This window comes from Megalopta genalis, chromosome 5 (genome assembly GCF_051020955.1).
Source record: "Megalopta genalis isolate 19385.01 chromosome 5, iyMegGena1_principal, whole genome shotgun sequence".
Classification (NCBI taxonomy): Eukaryota; Metazoa; Arthropoda; class Insecta; order Hymenoptera; family Halictidae; genus Megalopta; species Megalopta genalis.
The window spans coordinates 13,010,327-13,034,855 of NC_135017.1; the positions used below are offsets into that span (position 1 = coordinate 13,010,327).

The window sequence follows — 24,529 nt, forward strand, 5'->3', positions numbered from 1 at the left end:
GTGGCAGTGGCCGTTGCCGCCGAAGAAATTGACAAATTGTACTTTTAAATGATCGAGTCGAGCGGAACGAGACCTGGCTTCCACTCGAGCGCGGGAGTTCACGAGGTTCTGCGGGGGTGGGAGGACTATAAATAAGGGTCGGACGCTAAGCTCGGTAAGAAAGGGGGGCCCGAGGGTGGTGGGTCATGGGGTAAAAGGGTGAGCGGGGGGACTGCGAGGCGGGGGACAGGGAGGAAGAGGCTCGGGGCGCCGTGACGAAGAGCTACGGCGAACTCGGCCCTCGCCGGGCTCTTCTTTTTCGGGCGGAGCTGCAGCCCGAAGAAGAAAATTAAATGACGGCCCGGAGAAGTTTCAGCCGGCAAGTTTTAAATTAATATTGTTACGCGGCCTGGTAATCGTGATAAGCTGGCCCCGGTGGCACCCGGGCCCCTTTATTTCACTTGGAACTTCACTCAGACTACTCGCCCCGCGATTTAGTATATTTCACAGCGCGCCGGTTACCACGCCTCGAACACTGTATTTGTATTTATCGTCGGGCTTGACCAATTAATCGCGAGTCCCGTGGTCCGCTCGCTTTCGACAACGGGACGGAAATCGGTGGATAATGATGTTCGGATAAAAATTTCTAGGTAAAATGAATATTGGTCGAGTTTTATTCGAGTGATATTTCAAATAAGTTCTTCGAATTTTATTCGAGTAGTATTTGAAATGAATTCTTCGAATTTTATTCGAGTAGTATTTGAAATGAATTCTTCGAATGTTATTCGAGTAGTATTTGAAATGAATTCTTCGAATTTTATTCGAGTAGTATTTGAAATGAATTCTTCGAGTTTTATTCAAGTAGTATTTGAAAGGAATTCTTCGAATTTTATTCGAGTAGTATTTGAAATGAATTCTTCGAGTTTTATTCGAGTAGTATTTGAAAGGAATTCTTCGAGTTTTATTCGAGTAGTATTTGAAATGAATTCTACGAATTTTATTCGGGTAGTATTTGAAATGAATTCTTCGAATTTTATTCGAGTGGTATTTGAAATGAATTCTTCGAGTTTCATTCGAGTAGTATTTGAAATGAATTCTTCGAGTTTCATTCGAGTAGTATTTGCAATGAATTCTTCGAATATTATTCGAGTAGTATTTGAAATGAATTCTTCGAGTTTCATTCGAGTAGTATTTACAATGAATTCTTCGAATATTATTCGAGTAGTATTTGAAATGAATTCTTCGAGTTTTATTCGAGTAGTATTTGAAATAAATTCTTCGAATTTTATTCGAGTAGTACTTGAAAAGAATTCTTCGAGTTTTATTCGACTAATATTTTGAATGAATTCTTCGAATTGTATTCGACTAATATTTCGACCGAATCTTTCGAATTGTATTCGACTAATATTTCGACCGAATCCTTCGAATTCTATTCGACTAATATTTCGACCGAATCCTTCGAATTCTATTCGACTAATATTTCGACCGAATCCTTCGAATTCTATTCGACTAATATTTCGTCTGAATTCTTCGAATTTCCTTTGTCCTTTTTTCTCAGTGTTCAACACGGTTCCCTCTATCGAGCAGGTGAATCCAGATTTTCTAAATTCGCCCCGGTCATTTCAATAATTAAATTACGATATAACATTAACGTGATTGAAGCAATGCCGGTCGGTAATTATAAAGCGAATTTTAATATTATTGCAACAACTTTGATTGTAAAATATCTATATACATATATATACACCGGTTGATAGAATATTAATTAATTAGTAATGTTACCAGTTCGCGAGATCCGTCGATGGGTAGAAATCGATGCTACTTGATAATGTTCCGTACATAATTACGGTTTTTATGCGCGGAAACGGAACAATATTGAATCCACCACCACGATGTACAATCGAAACGCACCGATTACGCGATACCGGTTGACAGTATTCTTACTACGGTTTTCCGATCATCGCTGACGTCACTGTTAAATTAATCGAATTTACAGAAATCTGATTTAAATGAAATTCTCCAACGCCGCGTTCATATTTCAGGAACTGTAATCGTATTTGAAGAATTATATTCTCGTGTTTTCGTGGAGTTATATTGAATACTTGAGAAATTACCATTGCTATTCAAGGAATTACATTAATATTTGAGAGAAATTGCTATTCATACCTGAGGAATCGCATCAATATTTCTGGAATTATTATTAATATATAAAGACCAATATATCAATGTTATGGAGCTATATTAATCTCCGTAAGCCCCATAAAGTTCCATATCAATGAAGCTATAATTAATATCCGAGAACATACATTAATATTTCAGGAATTATTACTGATATCGAAAGAATCGTGTCAATATATCATAAAAATTACATTAACATTTGAAAAAGTCAATTATTTTCAGACCGATCGCAGTCGAATCATTTCGCAGTGTGCCCAATAAAAAGCGAAACCGGCGCGCGGTTTCCCTTTCCGTCTCGTTCTTCGGATCAGAACAAAATCTTGGGCCGCGCGAACGACGGGAATAATTCGCCGAAAAAAAGAGGACCGAGGAAACTCGAGTCCTCGTGGTACAATCCTCGGAACGCGCTTTTCCATCAGGATCAAATGTTTTCCGATTCGGCGGGATAAAATGCGCGGACGGCAAAGGCTGCATTCTATGCACGGAACGCGCGCGCGCGCGCACGGTATTTACTTGCAACGGTGCCGGTCCTGTTTTAATCAACGCCGGATCAACCTATTTGTACAGCCACCGGAAATAACACGGTGACATAGTTCCCCTATTCTTTTGCTCGCGCGCGCCTTGTTCTCCCTCACCCCCTCCCCCTCCTGCTCCTCCACCCTCTCGGCGTCGTACGAGGGGCCGCCCGCTCGATGAAAATATTTCGCAGCGCGTACGTAAATCGCCTTCAAGCGTAATTCGGCGCGATGTTACAGCCGGCCATAAATCCCATAAACGATGATATACCGTTGTCGAACGCGATCGGTCCCGAACGAGCACGTACTACCAGATAGATCTGTGTGCGCCTGTCGGAAGAGAGAAAAAGGCGATCAATGGTTTAAGCCTGCGAATGGAAAGAGAATAAGCGGCGAAGTTCGTCGACGAGGCGCGGGGGCGGCGCCGGGGCTCGCAGCATCTGCGACGAACTAGCGCGCCGATCCTTTGTGGAATTGCATCGATAAGCTACCGGTGACTCCGTTATTTTCGCTGCCGAATCCTCGTGCACAGGTGCACAGCCGCACGAGCGCGCACAGATGAACATCGACGAACGTCGAAGCAACGTTCGACAGCGTTCGACAGATGATCGATGATCTACGCGTGGTCATTCGAGTGAATATTTTCAGACAATTTTCACCGATTGCGGACAGTTCCGTATACTTTCGAGAATTTTTTCGGATTTTTTCGAGGGGTATCTTCGGCGGTAGAAATCGACGAAGATTGGGGGTGGGTTTCGCTGTCGACTCGACGCTTCGTAGGAATATTTGTTTAAACAACGATTACTTGCGGACCGGGAGTTATGAAAAAATTCACGTATGTTGCAAAGAATGCGATGTATAATAGAGAATTTATTGAAATTTTTTCGTCGAGAATCTCCGTCAGAAATAATTCGCAAAAATTAATAGAAGAAACCACCCCTATACAGATCGTTACGAAATCGTCCGAAAAACCGTTCAAAAATCGCTCTGTCACGAACGGAAAATTCTGAAAAAATTCTGAAAGCTCAAAGACAACGTGGCAAGTGTAGAAAAATTTTCCCGGAGTTTTAGTTCGAGAATTCGCGTACGAAAAAGCAATCGAGAAAGCGTCTCTTGCGCGTTGGCCTGGACTACGATGCGTCTGCGAGCCTAACCGATGCTCTCCAGGCCCTAACCGGATCTAAGTCCAGCTTGCTAGACCTAGTTAGACCTAGCTAGACGTACGTAGACGTATCTAGTCGCATCTAGAGCTATCTAGATCCAACGCGGTCCTAGCTAAACCCATCTGCGCGAAGCCCGAAAGTGCCCGAACCAATTCGAAATCTGCCCGCTGAGCCCCGGAGAACGGCGTCTACCGCAAAAACCAGCCGAGAACCGGCATGTTTAGGCCAACACGGGCGAAGCGTCCCTAATCCTGGACATGTCCTGGAAGTGGCCTCGGGATAGCTGGCCCGGCAGAGCGATAAAAACGCATCGGAAAACATCAGCGGGCACCGCTGACGATCGTTCGAGTAGGATCTCGCCCCGATCGGGCAAGGAGACGACGGGGACATTCAGGGGTGGAAAGAAAGGGGGCCAGAGGGGACGGGCGAGGGTAAATCCGGGAGAAAGGTAGAGATGGAGGTTTATGATAGTTCACCAAAGCCGGCCGCGGTATCGATCGGCGAATAAAGCCGCGCAGACCTATTTCCTCGGCCGGGCCTGTTTGCTGGCTGCCTACACAGTGTTTTGTGACGAGGATTTTGGCCGGTGGCCAAGCTCATTTCAAATGGACGTATTACATCATGAGTTTAGCGATTCAATGTTTTGTTGGTACATAACGTCCCTTTGCAGCGGCCCGACACCGATGCATGTCGTCCCGGCTCTCTGCTCTGCACGAGCTCCGGCTGTGTGCACACACTGGCCGAGAGAACGATCCATATGGACGGATATTTGTTTAGGATGCTGTCTTGGAAGATGGACCACTCTGTGGGTCAGGGTTCGACGACCGCGCTGCTTTAGATCGATCTTCGCCGAACGAGTGCGACCACGCTCGTTCCAGGGGGACACCGTTTTCGGATCGTTAATTGTATCGGCAGGCCTGCTAAACGAATTTTCCGGGCCCGGCCGTTTTTTTTGCTCGCACCGTAGAACATCCTCTGAAACACGGCGCAGGCTGCGTATAATTATATTCGCTGGTTTTGTTGTTAACAATTTTTAACGGAGCACCTCTCTGCTAGCGGGCGGCCGGGTTCGATATAAATGGTTTCACGAGAAATTATGGAGGTAGAATGGGAAACGAACGTTTTGAGTCGGATATTTTTTTTAAACGTACTGTAAAACATCCTCTGAAACGTGGCGAACGTTGCGTGGAATTATATTCGCTGGTTCTGTTGTTAACAATTTTTAACGGAGCACTTCTCCGCTAGTCGGCGACCTGGTTCAATAAATGGTTTTACGAAAAATTATGACGGTAGAACGGGAAACGAACATTTCGAGCTGGATATTTTTTGAAATGTACCGTAGAACATCCTCTGAAACGTGGCGAAGGTCGCGTGAGATTGTACTCGGCGGTTTTGTTATTAAAAATTGTTTTAGCAAGTAGATCCTTCTTTGCTGCTGTGAGACCGAGTTTCGAAAGCAAAGCCGTTGGAGAAATTATGGCACCGCGATAAAAAACGAATCGTTTGAGCTGCGAATTTTTTCACATGTATCGTGAAGCGTCCTCTAAACCATGGTGGAGGTTACATAAAATTGTATTCAGTGGTTTTACTATTAAAAATCGTTCAACAAGTACAAGAAGCTTGCAAAAAGCGTCATTATAAAAATTACCATAGCGTATTAAAAAATAACCCCATCGAGTCGGCAATTTCTCAGCACATTCTACTCAGCGCCATCTAAACGCAGAAAATGTTTCACGAGAACGTCCATCGACCGGTTCACTGATAAAAAATATACCCTCGTAACCCTTAACAGAAACGTCTACCCTCGCTCGCTGAAAAGGCTCCACAAAAAAAATCGCAGCTCCTAAAGAAGCAACTGTGCGGATCTAAAAATTTCTGTGCACCTTCTCCGAAGCTTCGTTCGACCACCAAAAAAATCACAGACCGGATCTCGGCTGCGCTGGACGGATAGAAAAAGAATTCCGAAATCTGCAGGAAGACAAAATCCGCAGTTTCCGAAGAAAGGGCGAAAGACGTCGCGCCGCGGCGAAGGGCCGGTTCCCTGGGCCGGCTAGAGCTGATCAACATTTCCGATCGAATGCCAATTACACCCGTAATAACAATCAGAGATTATTGGCATGCGGCGCGGCGTTACTATTCGGCGAGCGTCGTCGCGTATCTGCAGACGATCTCGAGCAAAATCCATAGGCGGGGGTCCGGCCGATATAATACGGTGCACACGAGTGCACGCGCACGTACGGCCGTGCACGGACAACCGTAAAGACACGCATCGAATGGGATTGGATTCAGATCGCGTGCGCTCGCATGCATCGCCGGGACGCGATCGATGGATCGTCGATATACAGCCGGCCGATCCCCGCTTCGAAAGCCCATTAGAAGTCGAATATGAAACGTCGACGCCGACGCCGACGCCGATGCGAACGCAGCCAGCCCCCGGGCTCATTCTTAACCCATTAACGCTCGCTGATTCGTCGAGGACGCTTGAACCCCTGAACAACCGTGGAAAAGAGCTGCGCATTCATCAAATGGCTCGGCTAATGTTTATTCTCTCGATCCGCGTGTCGGGAAATCGCTCCGCAGCCATCCCGCGGATCGCCGTTTCCCCGGGCCCGGGCAAAACACGCCGAAATGTTGAACAACACTTCATCCTTCAACGTAACAAATATAGGTTCGGTGAACTGTATTGTCAATAGCAATGGCGCGTCGGATAATGCTTCAAAATACGCCGCTCAAGAAAATTACGGCAGCGGAACATTTTTCGGATGAAACATCGGCCGAATTCGGCAGACGATAACTTCGCGAAACATCGACATACGATGACGATCTTTATTTGAAATTAAAGCTTGAAATCTCTACTTTAAGGTAGCGTGTAGTTGATTTTAAGTCGGGCGCGCCCTCGGCGCTGTAACCATTTAAATGCGAAGCCGGTGTATCGAACATTGTTGGCGAAATGTATGCGAGATTGGCAAGGGTTACTTTGAACTGCTGTAACTTCGCGAGAAAAAATCGCAGCCACGTTTTCTTTTTTTTAAATTAAAGAGGAACGATCGAACTATATTTCTTTGCTAACGACGTCTCCGAGAAAAATTTGACAAGATCTGTGTGTTTCGTCGAACTTGGCAATTTTTGTATGACGAGCATGGCCTCGCGTTTAAATGGTCACAGTGGCGAGGGTGCTTCTAATTTAAAATCGAGAAACTGTATTTTAATGTAGAGGTTTCAAGCTTTAATTTGAAACGAAGATGGGTATACTGCGATGATTTTTCTCGAAGTTATCGTCGGTCAAAGTTGGCCAACTTCCATCCGAAAATATTCCGTGATATTATTTTGTCTATGCTATTAATTTTATTTTTATAAAATTTAGATATTCAGCTTGGAATATTGTTAGAATATTATTAGAATATTCTAACTAATAATATTCTATATTATTAGATCTATATTATTAACTAATAATATTCTATATTATTAGATCTATATTATTAACTAATAATATATTCTATATTATTAGATCTATATTATTAACTAATAATATATTCTATATTATTAGATCTATATTATTAACTAATAATATTCTAATAATATTCTATATTATTAGATCTATATTATTAACTAATAATATTCTAATAATATTCTATATTATTATAGATCTATATTATTAACTAATAATATTCTAATAATATTCTATATTATTATAGATCTATATTATTAACTAATAATATTCTAATAATATTCTATATTATTAGAATATTCGCATGAAAGGTCCTCTATTTTTGGAAAGCAACGCTCTCGCTTTCTCTCTCTCTCCCTCTCTCGTTCTCTCTGGTAATTCACTGAAGAAGTCTTTTTCGCGAAAAGAACCCGAAGACACACAGAGGATCCTTTTGCGTTTCTAGTAATCAGTAATGCACACGCGTCTCCTCATTTCTTTGCGAGAGAATTTTCTGCGCGAACGAAGGATGCATTAGGGGCCATTACGTCGGATGACACTCTTTATAAGGCTGGAGGCAACAGAAACTTGCCGGGTCAGATTCCTCGAAGATGAACTCCACCTTCTGCTACATCTTTTGAGACATCTGCTCGCAGCCGTGATAATCATTTCATTCACTATTTGTTCTAGAAAAAAATCCTGGACTGAATCAAATCACCGTTCCGGCTGTAATCGCTGCCTAAAATATTGTACCATTTCTCGACGATGTGTTGCAGAAATTATCAGCATCGACTAGTAGACGGTTCAATAAACCTAAATATCATCAACATCAATTTTTATAAATTCGTCTTAATTTAATTTCGTCGTATCAAAATTTAGTTTTCCCAAAATCGAGCACGAAGAATATAAAAATCGTGGAAAATATATTTTCTATCCGTGAAAAGAATCTATTTTGCCCTTTTGGAATTTTTTGCCGTAAACTAGACACTATAAGGAACCTAAACAATATTGGTATTAATTTTCTATTAATACAGTTTCAATTTAATTGGACCATTTTTGGACCAAGTGATCCACAAAAGATTGCAGAAAACTATTCTCTAAGAAGTTTCTGGTGGACCGGACACGAGGCAAATTTTTCTCGCTGTCATCCGGGGATTAGAGAGACGGGAGTCTGTTGTTTGCATAACAGATAGAGTGATTTCAGCATTGTGTTGAATCGCGCGAGGCATCGAATCGAAGTTTTCTTCGGGAAATCTCGATGCACGGTCGAATGTCCGCCGATAAGAAAGGTGTAAGGAAACTTTTCAATTCGTTTGAAATGTTGCTGGTAATGTGATTGTAATCTGGAATGGCGTCGCAGTTGCAAGAGAGAAAGAAAGAAAGAGAGAGAGAGAGAGAGAGAGAGAGAGAAAGGAAGAGGATCACTGTTTACGTAGATTTCTCTGCACCAGTCTTATCAGTTTCATGCTGTTTGATGCACTTCGAGGAAAAGTATTCGACCGGCTGAGACTCTTCTGGGCAAAGGAAGTCCCATTGCAATTACTTCCTGCCGGAAAGTTGAAGATTCTGCTAATATAATAGTAAATGCCATTCTGCAAATATTAATGACATTCTTTGTTTCTGGACTTCCGAGCTTCCAGCCTTCTATGTTCTTACGTCTTTATATATTTTTTAATTTTTATATTTGTATATTTACTATATTTCTATACTTCTATAGAAATTCTAAATTTCTATATTTCTATATTTCTATATTTTCATATTTCTATATTTCTATATTTCTATATTTTCATATTTCTATATTTCTATATTTCTATATTTTCATATTTCTATATTTCTATATTTCTGTATTACTATATTTCTATATTTCTATATTTCTATATCTCTATATTTCTATATTTCTATATTTCTATATTTCTGTATTACTATATTTCTATATTTCTATATTTCTATATCTCTATATTTCTATATTTCTATATTTCTATATATCTGTATTACTATATTTCTATATTTCTATATTTCTATATTTCTATATCTCTATATTTCTATATTTCTATATTTCTATATTTCTATATCTCTATATTTCTATATTTCTATATTTCTATATTAAGGTATTTTCATAATATTACATTTCTTATTAAACTATTTCTGTACCGCTATACATCAATATATTTTGATATTACGATATTTATTACATGAAACGTAGCACGATATGTTATGCTTTCGAAATTATTGGGGGCAGTCTTATTCGTCTTTGGAACATAGTGAAAGAGCGGAGGGAATATACGAGCCGTTACTTGATTTCAGTGATCATTTAACCAGTTCCTTTCAACGTCCCTCTCGTCCTTTCACCTTCGCATTACTCTTCTGACGTCTGATTCGATTTTATTTGATATAGCAAAGAACCCGGGGCACACCGAGCTTCTATCCCGGTGCTTTTAACGGCCCTGTCGAAGAATAACGCCGATCATACCATGAAAATTTAATTCGAATAGGAACCGTGTAGAATCATTATGAGAGATTGATGAGCCGTGCTCGCGGATCGTGCCGGGGAAAGTAAAACGAACTTCCGGTTTGTTTTTCAATTAAAAAAAAAGAGCTTAATTTGGCTCCGTGCGCGTGTAAATATCTGGAAATGTATTAATAGAGAACTGAAACAGATATATAGATATACAATATATTAATATTGAAATATATTCATATGGAAGTATAAAAAATATAAAAGTATATTGATAGTGAGGTAGAAATATAGAAATATAGAAATATAGAAATATAGAAATATAGTAATATAGAAATATAGAAATATAGTGATATAGAAATATAGAAATATAGTAATATAGAAATATAGAAATATAGAAATATAGTGATATAGAAATATAGAAATATAGAAATATAGTAATATAGAAATATAGAAATATAGAAATATAGTAATATAGAAATATAGAAATATAGAAATATAGAAATATAGAAATATAGTAATATAGAAATATAGTAATACAGAAATATAGAAATATAGAAACATAGTAATATAGAAATATAGAAATATAGAAATATAGAAATAGAATAAAATATAAAATTATAGAAATATATAGGTCAAATTTGTTCACATCAGAGATATATTTCTTTTACCATTTTTCGAGGGAGACGTATTTTTTTGGCTCATCAATTTTGCAACGCCCACGTGTCCTAGCCGTCTCCCGATGCTCGTTTCTCGAACTCTGTTCATCGACAGACGGAATAGCAGGTGAAGTGAATTTGCCAAAGGGAGGCACTTACTCCATGCTACATTCGAGGAAACTTCCTCTCTCTCTCTCTCTCTCTCTCTCTCTCTCTCTCTCTCTCTCTCTCTCTCTCTCTCTCTCTCTTGCTTCCATGGCCCCTTTTTTACAAGCTGACAAATGGAACTAGCTTTTTACCGTGTGTTACAAGCCGCATCATGGTTGACTTCGCGACAAGTTCGACTTTTGACAAATCGGCCACACCCCCCTTTTTACACGGCCGATGTCTAAGCGACCATAAGTTCAATTTAACACTTTTTCGGCTGTCCGAAAATTCTGAAAAAAAATCTCACACGTTTACAGACGTCGAAATACACGTCGACGATTTTTGCCCGATTTTTCGCTTCGATATTGTTGCCGCAAGAATAAAACAATCTACGAATATTACAGGTCCGCCATCTTTTTAGAAACTTCGTCCTAAAAAGAAACTGTATTCTTAGGGTTCAAAAATTCTGAAAAAACTCTCACACGTTGCAGATATCTAAATAAACGTCAAGGAATCGTTTTCCAATTTTTAACCCCGAGATTGTTGTTGCAAAAATAGAAACCCTCGGGAGAAATGTATCTTCACAGTTTCTTTAAATGAAAAAACCTGATCAATAGAATATCAGAATCCGGAATATCGGATCCCAAAAATTCTGAGGAAAATCTACCATGTCGCGATTATCTAAACAGATGTCGGGAGTATATTTTCTAATTTCTCCGACGACGTCCGCGGAAGTTGTTAAACACCTCGCGCTTAATTCCGCCGCGTGAACTGTGACTCGCGATTGTTTATATTTCATAAATAATCGCTGGTCGCGTGCACTGTCCAATATAACTCCGGTTTTTATCTGCTTAATGAACGAAAACAAGGTTGCACGGCAGCAACAAATATCCGGCGGCAATGAATGCAGCGAATGCGAGGGGGTTGGTTCGCGACACGAGAGATTATATAAATATAGGTTGCCCGTGTAAATTAGTCGGTCGGATCTTGGCCGTAGGGCGTCGCTAAATGCGACGGTGATTAATGCGCGGCCGGTTATTGTTGTCAAGCACAATTTCGCGAACGATAAACACGGAAAAAGTAGATTAAAACGGCGCGCGCGCGCGCGCGTCGACGCGGCCGCTTTAATTCGCCGATTTATACGAATTCGTAATTGTTGCCCCGTAATTCGCCGGCTCAGTTTCGAAATTGTGATTTGAAAATATCGGGCGTGTCGGTCCCGGCTGCCATCGATAAACGTAAATTGGATTTCGGCGGTGACCTTTTTCCCCGATCGCGACGCGTAATCTAATTTCCGTGCGCGCGATCCGAGGGTCAAGGGGCGCCGCTGTCACCGGCGAGGCTTAATTTTGACATCGAGGGCCAATTTGCCAATGAGCAAACGTTACATCCCAGGTCCGAGAGCTGTCCCGGCGATCATTATGCCGCGCTATTGCCGCAGAACGCCGCTTCTCCACTTCTCTGTTTCCGAATTCATTTATTTATACGGTCGATGTTTCGGCATTTTTAGCGTTCCCGGTGGCGATAATTTAACTAAAACAAATAGCAGAAAAATTTCACAAGCTCTACCTTCGACCTCTGCAACGCGCGAGATTTATTCCAAAATTTTCGGTGCGCGTGGTGGCAATTTTTTTGGAATAATTCTTCCTCTTTTCCGCGAACAGTTTAAACAGCTGAAAATGAATTTACGAGCGCGGCTTCTTTCGATTCTTTTCTTGCGGCGGCAATCCTCGATCAAAAAATCTGAAAAAATTCCGGGACGCGCGTTCGAGAACGTGCTACGCGTGAGATTTTTGCCAAGATCGTCGGTTCTTGGAACAGCGATTTTTCGGGACGTTGTATCGGGAACGGTTCGCGGGCGACACGTAACTCTCGCGTTCGTGACCTCGTCGCGGCGAGCGTTCGGTCCGAAAAAATCGGTGAAAATTCTTCGACGCGGCCGTCCGGGACGCGGGATTTTCGCCGGGAATTTTTCGGCACTCGCGGGAGAATTTCCGGAGCGAGTTTAGCGAGCGCGGAAACAGTTTGCCGGATATAAAGAAAACATTCGCGGACGTCGTCTGTGGGACAAGAGGCGCTTTGCGAGCCCGGCGATCCGGATTTTCGGGAAATTTGGATATACGACGCCGAGATGGAGAAGATATTACAGTATCTTGACGTTGCGTACACCTCTTGAGACAGTTGGACGGACGAGCCGGAATCCAGAGATATTACCGGAGGAGCGTGCTGTACGGGTGACGTTGAACTCGTAAAGATACATACATACCCGAGGCACATCTTGCGAAAAGATATACCTAAGGCGCACCCGGAACGTCAGCATAATCTTCCGGGGAGATCCCTTTTACGAGACCACTGTCGACTTAGTATGTATCGCGAGCACGGTCCGTCAAGTAGCCCCCGCAACCGGCCACTTTCCGAATCCCCCAATTTGCGAATTTTTTCCGTCGTTAACGACCCCATGAAAAATTCCAATCTCTTTCGCCGCGCACAACCATAACTCCCGGCTATCCACAGACGTTTTTGAACCTCGAAAATATTCACACACACACACCGGAGATACGGTAAATCGTCAATTTTGCCAAGATTCCAAAAATTACTCGTTCAATACTTTGTCCGATGTAAGTTGTTACGGCTTCCCCTCGCGCTGTGTCTTCGAACAATTTTTTCGATGAAAATGAATTATATGGAGAAAAAGTGGAGACTTCAGGCTCTGAAATGAATTTAGTTTCGTTGCTCTACGATTTTTATTCACGAAGTTATGGTATTTTGAATATCGTCGATGTATCGAAGGTTAGACGTTTCGTGTAAAATCTAGAACGAGGTTTCCTACCGGTCATATGATAAATAAATTTTTTTAGAAGAAACTGATCAACAGCTTCTGAAAGCAGACACTTCGAGCTTTAAAATGAGCCAAGTTCTATTGTTGTATGATTTTTTTGCACAAAGTTATAGCTGTTCGAATATCATCAATTTTTCGAGAAATCCAGATTTTGTATAAAATCTAGAACAAGGATTCCCATCGGTCATATGATGTATCAATTTTTTTAGAAGAAACTGATCAACGTCTTCTGAAAGCAGACACTTTGAGCTTTAAAATGAGCCAAGTTCCATTGTCGTATGATTTTTTTGCACAAAGTTATAGCTGTCCGAATATCATCAATTTTTCGAGAAATCCAGATTTTGTATAAAATCTAGAACGAGGATTCCCATCGGTCATATGATGTATCAATTTTTTCAGAAGAAACTGATCAACGGCTTCCGAAAGCAGACACTTCAAGCTTTAAAATGAGCCAAGCTTTATTGTTGTATGATTTTTTTGCACAAAGTTATAGCTGTTTGAATATCAACAATTTTTTCGAAAATTTGAAACTTCGTCGAAAGTAATGAACGGCTCGTTTTTATATTTAATCGATTAATTTCGCAAACGCGTTCCACCTACAACGATCAGTATTTTTCAAACTTAACTAAGCAGCGCGTAATTTGAAATTCCGGATTTTTTTATGCGAATTAGGATTGCTTTTAATTCGGGGAACGTCGAAAGATCGCCGCGCGAGCTGTCGATTCATCTCGTCCAGGACAGAAAATATGCTTTTTAATCGACCGTGCGAAATGTTCCGCGGAATTTTCGCATCCGCGCGAGATTTTCGATGCTGTTTGTTGAAGGACGAAGGGATTTTTGGACCCGCCGGGAAAATTACATGTAATTTCGCGCGTCGGCGTTAAGAATACGGGGGACCCGTTTTCCAATGCAAATGTCGGGCGCACACTGCGCGGCCGTGGTCCAGGTTAATTTAGATGGTTAGTAGTTATATTCGCGCGGCATTGTTTCCTTGATGCGAGTAAAGTGAGCCTTAATTGAAATATAAGTGCACATTTATTACGAATCTATTCTGCAGAGCGCCGGGGCTACGCGAACGTGTGGAGAACTGCAAATTACTATTAATACGCGCGGCGTAATGGCCGTTGCAGCAATATCGCCGTGTAACAATGAAACGAATGCAATCATAAATTCGAAACGAAGCGGATCAACATCTCAATGCACGGTCTTTGTTGCCGCGTTACCCGTGTTATTACAATCTGCAGTAATTCCCTCGACAACGCGATTAAAAACAGAAATTGACAGCGCTCGGCACGATGAAAATTAAGTCTTCCTTTGAGAATTCATTCCGCACGAATGGAACCGAGCGTCAATTTTTTCCATTCGCGGGATATTAAGTGCCTACCGTGTAGTATACGCGGCAATTCTTTTTAGGTCCGCGGGTGTTAACAAAATGCCGGAGCATCGCGATCTTCGGAGACGCTTCGCGCGACGATTTCGCCTCGAATCGCCTCTCGCAATAATAGCAAAGAAATTTTTTAAAAAATTACTTCCGAGTAAATGAACAAATGGAGATCGCAATTGGAACTTTCAGCTTGACCTTGAACCTCGGCAAAAATATTTTCAAGCAGCTATTTCCAAATTATTAACCGGCTACTACTTAATAAACTTCTCGATCGACGACACAGAAATCAAAATAAAATTGCGATATATTTGTTTCCCAAGATCCTATTACTCTAGAGAAAATAAAGAAACGCTTTTGCAGACTTCGATGCAAGTATTTTAATATCTCGTACACGTTTTAGTCGGAGATCGTGCCACGTTTCTGGGAACCGTGCAAATAATCGTTTTTACGGCGGAAGGAATGTTTATGGGAGGTAATGAAAGTTCGTATGCACGTACAGCGGGCATGTGTGTATAATGATAGCGGGGTGTCTGTTCCGTATCACCTTATTACACTCGCCGGAAAAAAAGGAAACAGTAGCATGCTCCGCGGCGGCTGATGTATTTCAGTAATAAGCGATTATCGATCCTCGAAGAGAATGGGGAATGACTGCAGACCTGTCTTCTGAAAAGAATAAGTAAGTACTACTTCAAACACCGTCGGCAAGTAGGTATTTCATCCTCCCGTTCCCCTTCATCATCGACCTCGTTTCCACATTTTATTTTTCGTTCCCTCCGACGCGGTCATAAAACATATTTCGATCGGAGGGAACGCGTAAAATTTTCCCGGGGCCGCGTTACCGATGCAAGGTTAGTTCACCGTGGTTAGTTTAGCATATCGGAAAGCGGCACAGTCAATTAATAATGGCAGAGAAAATCAAAATTCCTTAATTATTACGGTCTGACTGAACGCACGAATTGAAGGGTTGCTGGCTCCGTCGCTTCGAAATGCTGTAAATTCGTTGGCAAAAATCGGAGGATCGTCTACTTAGGCTTGTTTCGAAGGGTGGAGATTCTACTTTAAGATCCCCTGAGTGGCCATATTTTTTACAATTTTTTCAATACGAGAAAATTAATTATTTCGACCGCTAACAATCTAAGCGGATACTAAAATCTCAGACGAAGGGTAGTTGATGTTAGATATATCGTATCTCCGCTGAAAAAAATCGCAGGGCGATCCACCGTAGCTCGTTTCAAAGAGCAGAACTTCTACTTTCGAAGCCCCTAAGTGATCCTATTATTTAGAATTTTTCTCGCACTAGGAGATTGAATATTGCGACTCCTAGAATGAAATAGACTAGCAAAATCCTAAATGAAGAGTTGTTGACTTTCGATCTGTTCTATCTGCGCGAAAAAAAATCGCACGGCACTCCGCGGTAGCTTAATTTCAAGTTCGAAACCTCTACTTTCGACACCCTGAAGTCAATGTTTTTTTTTACCACGGCATTAGCAAGGGAAAATATGTAACGAACGAGTATGAGAATCGCGAGGATTTTTGACCGCGGCTGGTCCTAAAGTTTAAGCAGCGTTTGGAGTCGTACGGCAGCGAAACTCGTGCGGGAAAGGCCATGAAACGGGGTGAGTTTTCGCCAGAATTCGCTAGCGAATAGAACGGGACACGCAAACTGACAGTAAAGCCGCGTTGTCGCGATCCAAAGTGCTCTCGAAGCTTTACGATCACAGTGGACAGTGTAAGGTAACAATGTGGCAGCTGTTCGGATCGTTCGTTGTCCGGTCTCTGTTATTAGAATAAGCACCGAATGCAAGCATTCTTAGGTGTCTCAAGGCGGCCCTTAACTCATGCCAGCGGCTCAGCGGAAACGACAAGCGCGGGGCTAATATGTGGCCAAGGTTACTGCAGTCGTTCGGGGACAGGGTGCAGCCTTTTAGTGCACCTCGACCTCTATTCTCTGTAGAGGCCCGGTTTAATATCCTCGTGCGGTCCGTGCACGAAATGTCCGCTCGTAAGGAAACTAGAGCGATGCCTCGGCAAACAGCCCTGGATCAACTTCAATATCCTAATTCGTAACCCGTTTGAACGCCCTCGGCATTTCATTACGCTTCCGCAGAACGGGATCGAAAAAAAGTCGGGATCATCCGGCAGGTTGACAGCGGGTACTTTCCTCTTCAAAATGAGTTATCGTGGAGCATTGTTCGATTTTTTCTTACAGAGATACGATAGGTCAAACATCGTCGAACCTTTCGCTTCATATTTTGCTACCCTTCCGTTGTAACCGGTCGTAATGCTAAAAATATAATGCAAGAAAGGTAGTAAAAAATGGGGCTAATTAGGGGTGATTAAAGTAGAAATTTCGCTCTTTAAAACGAACTATGGTGGACCGCCCTACGATTTTTTTTACTGAAGATACAACGGGTCAAATGTGAACAACCCTTCGTTTAGGAATTCGCTGCTCCGCGTCGGTCGTCAGTGTTTAAATTTTCTGGCGTGTAAAAAATTCGGAAAAAATTCGGCCACTTAGCGACGTTGAAAGTAGACGTTCCACCCTTGAAAATGAGCCGCGGTAGACGGCGGCACGATCTTCTCCCGCGATGTTACAATTTTCCGAATCTCCCGCCGGATGTTGATCGTAAAAGACACACCACTGGGTTACCGACTACCGCGCGTTCTTCCGCAGCGATGCCGAACAACGTTGCCGAAAACAACTTAGCAGCGCTGAAAGTGGAGGCTCCTCCCCGCAAAAGAAGCTTACCTAGATCTCCGTGCGCCTTTGTCTCCGGAACTTACGCTATCCTCGAACAACAGGACTTAGCGACCCTCTAAAGAACAATAAACATCTTCGCCCATCCCGGAACTTAGTTAAACCGTTCCCTCGGGAGACGCCATGAAAACATCGCGCACCAGGGGAACAGCCAGTAGGCTCTCGCAATCAACGGCCAAGCATTCCGGAGGCCCGAATCGGCGCGTCGAAGTTGGATGTCCTGAAAACTGAAGTCAGTCCCGACGATCGACTCCGGGCGATTCCGGCCTTCTAAACGGCTCGCGATCCCGCTGGACGTTCCACGGGAAATGAACCGTTAAAATTCGCGGGATTGCACCTGGACGCTGCGTTTCCCAGCACTTCGGCCGGAGTGGTCTCAGGATCGAGCGTCGCATTACCGGGAACTGCCGGCGAACGCGAGCGAGTGTCGCGCGTCCGTTGACAAAATCGACGTCTTGGACGTCGGTTCGAGGCTGGTCCGGCGGAGTCCAACGAAACAGCGAATCGATTTGGTCACGGAGCAGCTGGCCGGGGACAGAAGCAATCAGGAGTCAGAAGGAAGCGGCCGGGGGGACGAGAGGAAGGGGGGCGGTCCTTGGGATTCAGAGGAGGAAGCCGGCCGGAGGAGTCCGTGGAAGAGGGTGGAGGAGCCGGCGCTAACGGAGGTTAGAGAATGGGTTGGTTTAACTCGCGCTATTTGAGATAATTGATAGCCAGAATAGGTTCACATCCCCGGATGGCCTATATAGCCGCGGCTAGATGTGCCCGACCCAATGCAATTTCCTTCCAACTGGACAGAGGACTGCATTAGCGATACCCGGGGAAACTATTGCCGCTCGTGTGTCGCACAGGCTTATTTCGAGGATCCAGTGGCCATCTTCTTGGATGGGGGACATTTGTCGTGGCCGGCGACACAGCGGAGCACGACCCTCTCCTGGTCAAACGTGGGACCTGGAAGAACCCAGGTGACCCTGAACAGCGACTTCGAGACGGAGATAACGTTGCAGATCGCTTTAATTTACCAACTTTAGTTTCCGCGATATCTGCGGTTCCAAGAAACGGTACTTTCTGTGGTTTTGGAATTGTTTGCGGGGAAACTGTGAAAATAATTGGGGCGAGTCTTATACAGAAATGTTCTGCGGACTTTTCTGAACAGAATGATACACAGTTTTGCTACATTCTCGACGTTTGAACCGGTTTAAAATGTATTTATCTCGACATTGTATTTCGCTGTGGTGCGAACTGCGGTACGCTCGCGATAGAATCATTTTTAGTGTTGCGTATTGCGGAAATTTGGGAAAACAGATTCCCGGAGGCGAAAGTACAGTCTTTGCTCTTTGGAATGAGCCGAGGTACGTCGATGTACGATTTTTTCCCTTGATGTTACGGTACATCGAGCATCGTAGTGACGTTTAAGGGTTGAAAGTTCGAAAGATTATTAATCCTTGCATCGTATTTCCATTCGCACCGGAACAACGACGTTGGCAACCGAAAAACGAATTAGTACCGTCGAAAGCAGAGACTTTCCTCTTTGAAACAAGCTCGAATGCAACCTCCTAAGATTTTTGTCCTCGAAGTTATCATCGCCCAAACTTCTTAGCGGAGAAGAAAACTACCAAAAACGCCGTTCCACCTTTCTGCGGCCATTTCACGGTGCGCCGGAAATTCCGAAAAATATAAAACTTACCGGGAACAAGAGTGGACACTTTCCCCTACAAATTGAGACCCCGTTCAACACCCTCCGATTTTTTGGCACGAAGCTACGACAAGGTTCACCCGAGGTTCATTCATCCCCTAGCAACCCCGACTCGGCGTGCTGTTCAACATCCTCCGCCGACGGTTCCATTGACTCTGCCGCGTCGTTAGGTCCAGGGACCACCCCCGGCCGTCCAGTCACTGTCCCTCCCCCCTCCCACCTCTGATAAAGCACCCGCAACTGCCACCACCTCGCCTCCCAATAACGAGCAAACAATAAAATGTAAAGTGAGTCCGGGTTCATTTATTAAACGGATTCGTTTCGTATCGCGGCCAAGGCATTTGGCCGGGGGTGCGCGGGCGTGCGCGCGGGGGTGGGCACAAGTCGGTTACACGAAAGCGACATATTGGATTTACATGTACCACCGCGCCGTAGGACCGGCTCGAATTAATGGCGGGGGCTATTACGACGCCGAATGAATATGCATAAAACTGCACAAAGTGAATTGGTGGTGGCGTTATAGCAAACGCGGGAGGGGGTTGGGTTACGCAGGGAGGGGGGCGCCCGGCGAGAAGGGAGCGGGCGGGAGAGCGGGCACCGGGGTGGTGGGCCGACGGTAGGCGTGGTTACACGTGACGTCACCGGCTCGTTGTTCTATTTCGCCGAGGATAGTCGCGGCCTGGGATGGGCGAGCGCGGGAGTTGTTGTGTTTTGTGTCCCCGCCATGCTTCATAAATCAACGAAACAAACAGAAACGCCGGCGTGCGTCGCGGCCAACTCGATTCTGATGGTGAATGTATAATTTCATTCCGTGCGCGTCGCCGGATTTCCAAAATCCACCGCCCAGACGACGTTCCGGTTGCGAATTTTTCGGTAGACCGTACGCTAAAGCTTCGGCATTCCTTGGTAAATCTCGATAATCGCGCAAGCGACTACCGGGTCTCGTAGATCTTGACGCGCTGAATACAGTCGCGAAAACCTCGTTGCTCCATCATTCATAGTTTCTCGGATATCTCGATTTTTCGGTGACATTTCGGGTTTCTTCGAGAATCCTTTGGCTCGACTTTGACACTTGTTTGCGAGATAACCGGAAGCGATACGAGGATGTACTTTACACGGAAAAATTCCGCGGACTCTAAAGAACGCGATGGTATATACTATTATAACATTAACAATTTTTAAACATGTTTAATACAATTTTATAGCGACCGTTTCGTGCTGGATACGCTGCGTTACCGACGATTCGCCAAGCAAATATTAATATTTAAATAAACTAATAGCGATATTTAATTGTGACACCGTGTTGTTGTTAATGTAAGTGTGCCGAACAGGAATATTGACAATATGCAGCAATATCGAACAAATTTGGCTTATTGCCTAACATTATCTTAAGACGGCTTTACAGCGTCGTCGAAGGTGTCGTAATCCAGCATCAATATCTCCCCGTAAACTTTCCCGATCCCCGCGACTGTCTAACCATCACGGTCTCCATATACTGAATATTTCAGTTGCTTTTTATCTTCTCTCGGCGTGGGGAAAAGCGCACAGCCGCTATAATAAAAAGCGAATACAAAAAGCGTCGAAGAAACACGTAGGAACGAGTAAAAACGAGCGAAACAACATTACCTTGGGAAAACCGGCGAGCTTCTCTTAACGAATGCTACTGCGTCTTGTGAAACAAACCTCTGGATAATATCAGGATTTTTTTATACCTATTCGGAAGATAAATGCAAAATCTCCGGCTATTTTTAAACGACCGTCAAACATGTAATCGGTGGTTCGTATAAGATTCGTATCTTTGCGAATTTTTTTCACAGGATCGAGTGAATCGTTTTCAACGAGACTTGGCAGATTTTTTAAAATATAGATTAAACAAGCATCCAGAATTTTGTCACGCGAGGATATCTAAATTTGTAGAAAATACAGCCATAATTTAAGGACGCCGTCCTATAATTCGAGTAGTTCGAGTCACGAGCGTCTTCGCGAATTTTTCGCGCAAGAACGGGCGAATCTTTTGGAACGCCACTCGGCGCGTCTGATAGAGTACACATCGTACGAGCGACGTGAATTTTTGCACGAGCGAACGTGAAAAGCTGTGGGATTGCAAGACGAATCGCGAGCGCCCCCGACGCCCTCCTGACACAGGTTGTGGGTGGGCTCTCTAAGTGCGAGTAACGAGATCCCGGGTAATGTGGGATAGGGCAGTGTGTTGTTACAGCTATAATCACCATAACGTATGCCGCGAGGCTTGCGTCAATGTTGACTCCCGTGGTCACGCATACGCTCAGCGCCGGAATCCTTCGGCGACGCCTTCAGTCGCGCCGGATTAAAGGGATCCTTTCTCGGGAGCCGGCAGCAAATTAAGGTGAAGTTACGCCGGGCCGTCGGTCTACTTTGACCCTCTGACCACTTCGTTGCTTTAATGTCCGCGTGCGAGATTGGTTCGCCCGGGAATGTAATTCTCCGCGAGACAATTAGCTCCCTTGTTCCGGGATTTTGACAGCAAAAACGAGAAATGCCTTAAGCCGCGCCATTGTTGGTCGACTAGACGCTCGCCGAGCGAATGTAACGTAAATGTGTAACAACCGCCGGCCAAATACACGGTCGCATTCACCCGAAACACGAAATCAGACATTTTTCTCGGTAAAGGACCACCCCGCGTCATAATGACTGTCCGGGATACCCGTATGCGGCATGGGTGTAGAACGGACAGCTATTATGACCACGATCGCTACCCTTAATTTTCAAAATTGAATATCTCGAGAACTAAAAACGATAATCGAAAACTAGTTTCGCGGTTGGATTCGGCGTCTCGAAATCTAGCAGATTCCGTCGTTCGATGATGAAATATCGAATTTTGTCGCGCCGTTATCGTGAAACTTTTGCGACCAGACTGCAAAAGGATTCAACGAAATTAACGAGGAAGAAAGTTGGATAATTGGTGAGCTTAATAAGAGACAGTATTAGATTTCGAACGGGTTTCGAAACCGTTAGAGACCGTCCTGCGCTGCAGTTCGATTGAAGCATCGGTCGAGGAGCCGATCGGTTCACGATTCGCTCGGACGAGGACACTCGATCGTGTCGCTACGTCGGATCGAGAGGAGTCCTCGCCGATCGTGTAATGATTGCTCGTATCAGGATCCCGGAGCCGGGACGATTATCCGCAATTTTATCGCGACGATTGTCCGGCTCGAATCACAGTCGGCTTGATTAAGCCCGACAAAGGATCACCTGCAAGAAATTCCAGCGAGCCGGCAATTAACGGCTCCTGGGGAACACAGTTGGCTTGATTTACGAGCACTCCGTCGGAAAACAACGTCCTCTTGTTCCACCGTCGATCGGTAGTCCTCGGATCAAATTATTTTTAGCTCCGCGATCGAGGAACGACGAGCAGTCCGCGCGTCCTTCGGATTGCGGAACTTTTCCTGCTCGAATTGCGGCAGTTACTAAAACGTCTGTCACGCGAAAAAAATCTACAGACTCTGCCGAACACTACGATATATACTTTCGCGACATTATCAACGGTCGGGCATGTTTAAAAAATGTTTAAAGCGACACCGGTGTCCTCGATACGTTATCAGCAAAATATGAAATATTTATATATATATATATATATAGAAAACTTGCATATTCGCATAATTAACACCGTATTTTCACAGGTTGCACGACGATGTTGCAAAAAGCATCTACAGGTTTTCGGCAGAAATTATTTACAAATTATTTACATAATTTCGTTTCGAAAATTCGTTTCCAGCGAATCGAAGTTCAGAGACAATAGTTACCTTTTGCCGACGATATTTATGACGGACAACGGAAAATACGATTTTAATCTCGACGGTGGCCCCCGCGACCGTGTAGCTTTGACCCCAGAGGTGTATACACCCTGAATGATGGAAGACTCACGGCAAGTGGTAAGGTGTTTCGCGTTCCGCCGAATGAATAATTTATGCCCGTCGACAGAGCGTAGCCGGTGAAAGTGTTAAGTAGCAGGTGTTGCGGTCCGAATTCGCTGTTTACACCGCCGTCGAGCGAATTTCGTTCCGTTCTCCATCCGTGCAGCCTCCCACACCGACACCGGACCCCATCGCACCTGACCGTGCCAGATTATACGGTGCACTCTGCAACCAAAAATTATTTTACATCACGTTCCACGTCGGATATATTATTATTTACATATTACAGTCGCCGCGGGCACGATATATTATCTTTCGCTGATGTTCTGTTTATTATATTAACAGTATCGTGGTATATTTTTTGTTGTATATTATATTATTCCACAATTTTATTTGCGATATATCATATATCATACTTCGGTTATATTTTTAATATATCCGGTAAAATTATTATTGTTCAATAATTTCGTTTCAATTATATTGTAAGCATTTGATATATATATATATATATATATATATATATATATATATATATATATATATATATATATATATATATCGTTCTTCAATTATATGAGCAAATAATAATATTTATATTAATATAATTAATATAATCAATATAATTCTATTATTATTATAATTAATATAATTCTATTATTGAAATAATCAATGTAATTATATAATTAATATAATATATTATTAATATAATTAATTAATATTAATATATATTATTAATATAATTATTCAATATTAATATATAATTTATATAATATGAATAATATTTATATTAATCGCTCGAACGAATATAACAACGCGAACGACGCTACCATAATTGCACTAAAAAACACACACGTCTCTCGGACCGTCCGTATAAACCGCGTTTAATTAATATATTAGCAACATCCGAGCGTAAAGGGTGACCAATTAGTACGGAACAAAGCAAAATCCTCATCGGCGAATCACCCCATTCAATTACAAGCCCGAGGAACTCCCGTCGTGCAGCACGAAAGTCCGGCCCGCTTCGATCCCAGACCTAACCGAAAACTGGCGAACTTGGCGCGCATTGGCGCGGGTAGCGGTGGGCCACTTTCGTGTCCCGGCGTACCGGCGTTCCCCAGAATTAAGTAAAACACACGGCCACGTCTGTGGCCGGCCATTAACGATCGGCCGGAAGTCGAGCAGGATCTCATTAGGGCAGCGCGCGAGTTTAGGGGGCCGAGAGACGCCCGGAGGAGGATTACGCCCCGTTAGGAGCCTGCTCCGTGTGTTCGACGGTGTCCTTGGGCCGCTGGTCAGAGAAAATGGCCGCGGTGGAAGCCGGTAGAGCAGCCCGTGAGTGCTCCGGCGACCGGGATAAGCCTGGAAAACGCCGATTTTGTAGCCGTGGCTGCCGGCGCCGGAGGATAGCCAAGGCCGACGGTATGGCCGGGAGTTGA

The 24,529-nt window shown here is 43.6% G+C and overlaps 1 protein-coding gene across 1 annotated transcript in view; it reads left to right on the forward strand.

Moving 5' to 3' along the window:
• Positions 1 to 24,529, forward strand: part of mib1 (E3 ubiquitin-protein ligase mind bomb 1) — a 591,834-nt gene that overhangs the window by 480,923 nt on the left and 86,382 nt on the right. The gene's annotated exons all lie outside the window — the stretch shown is intronic.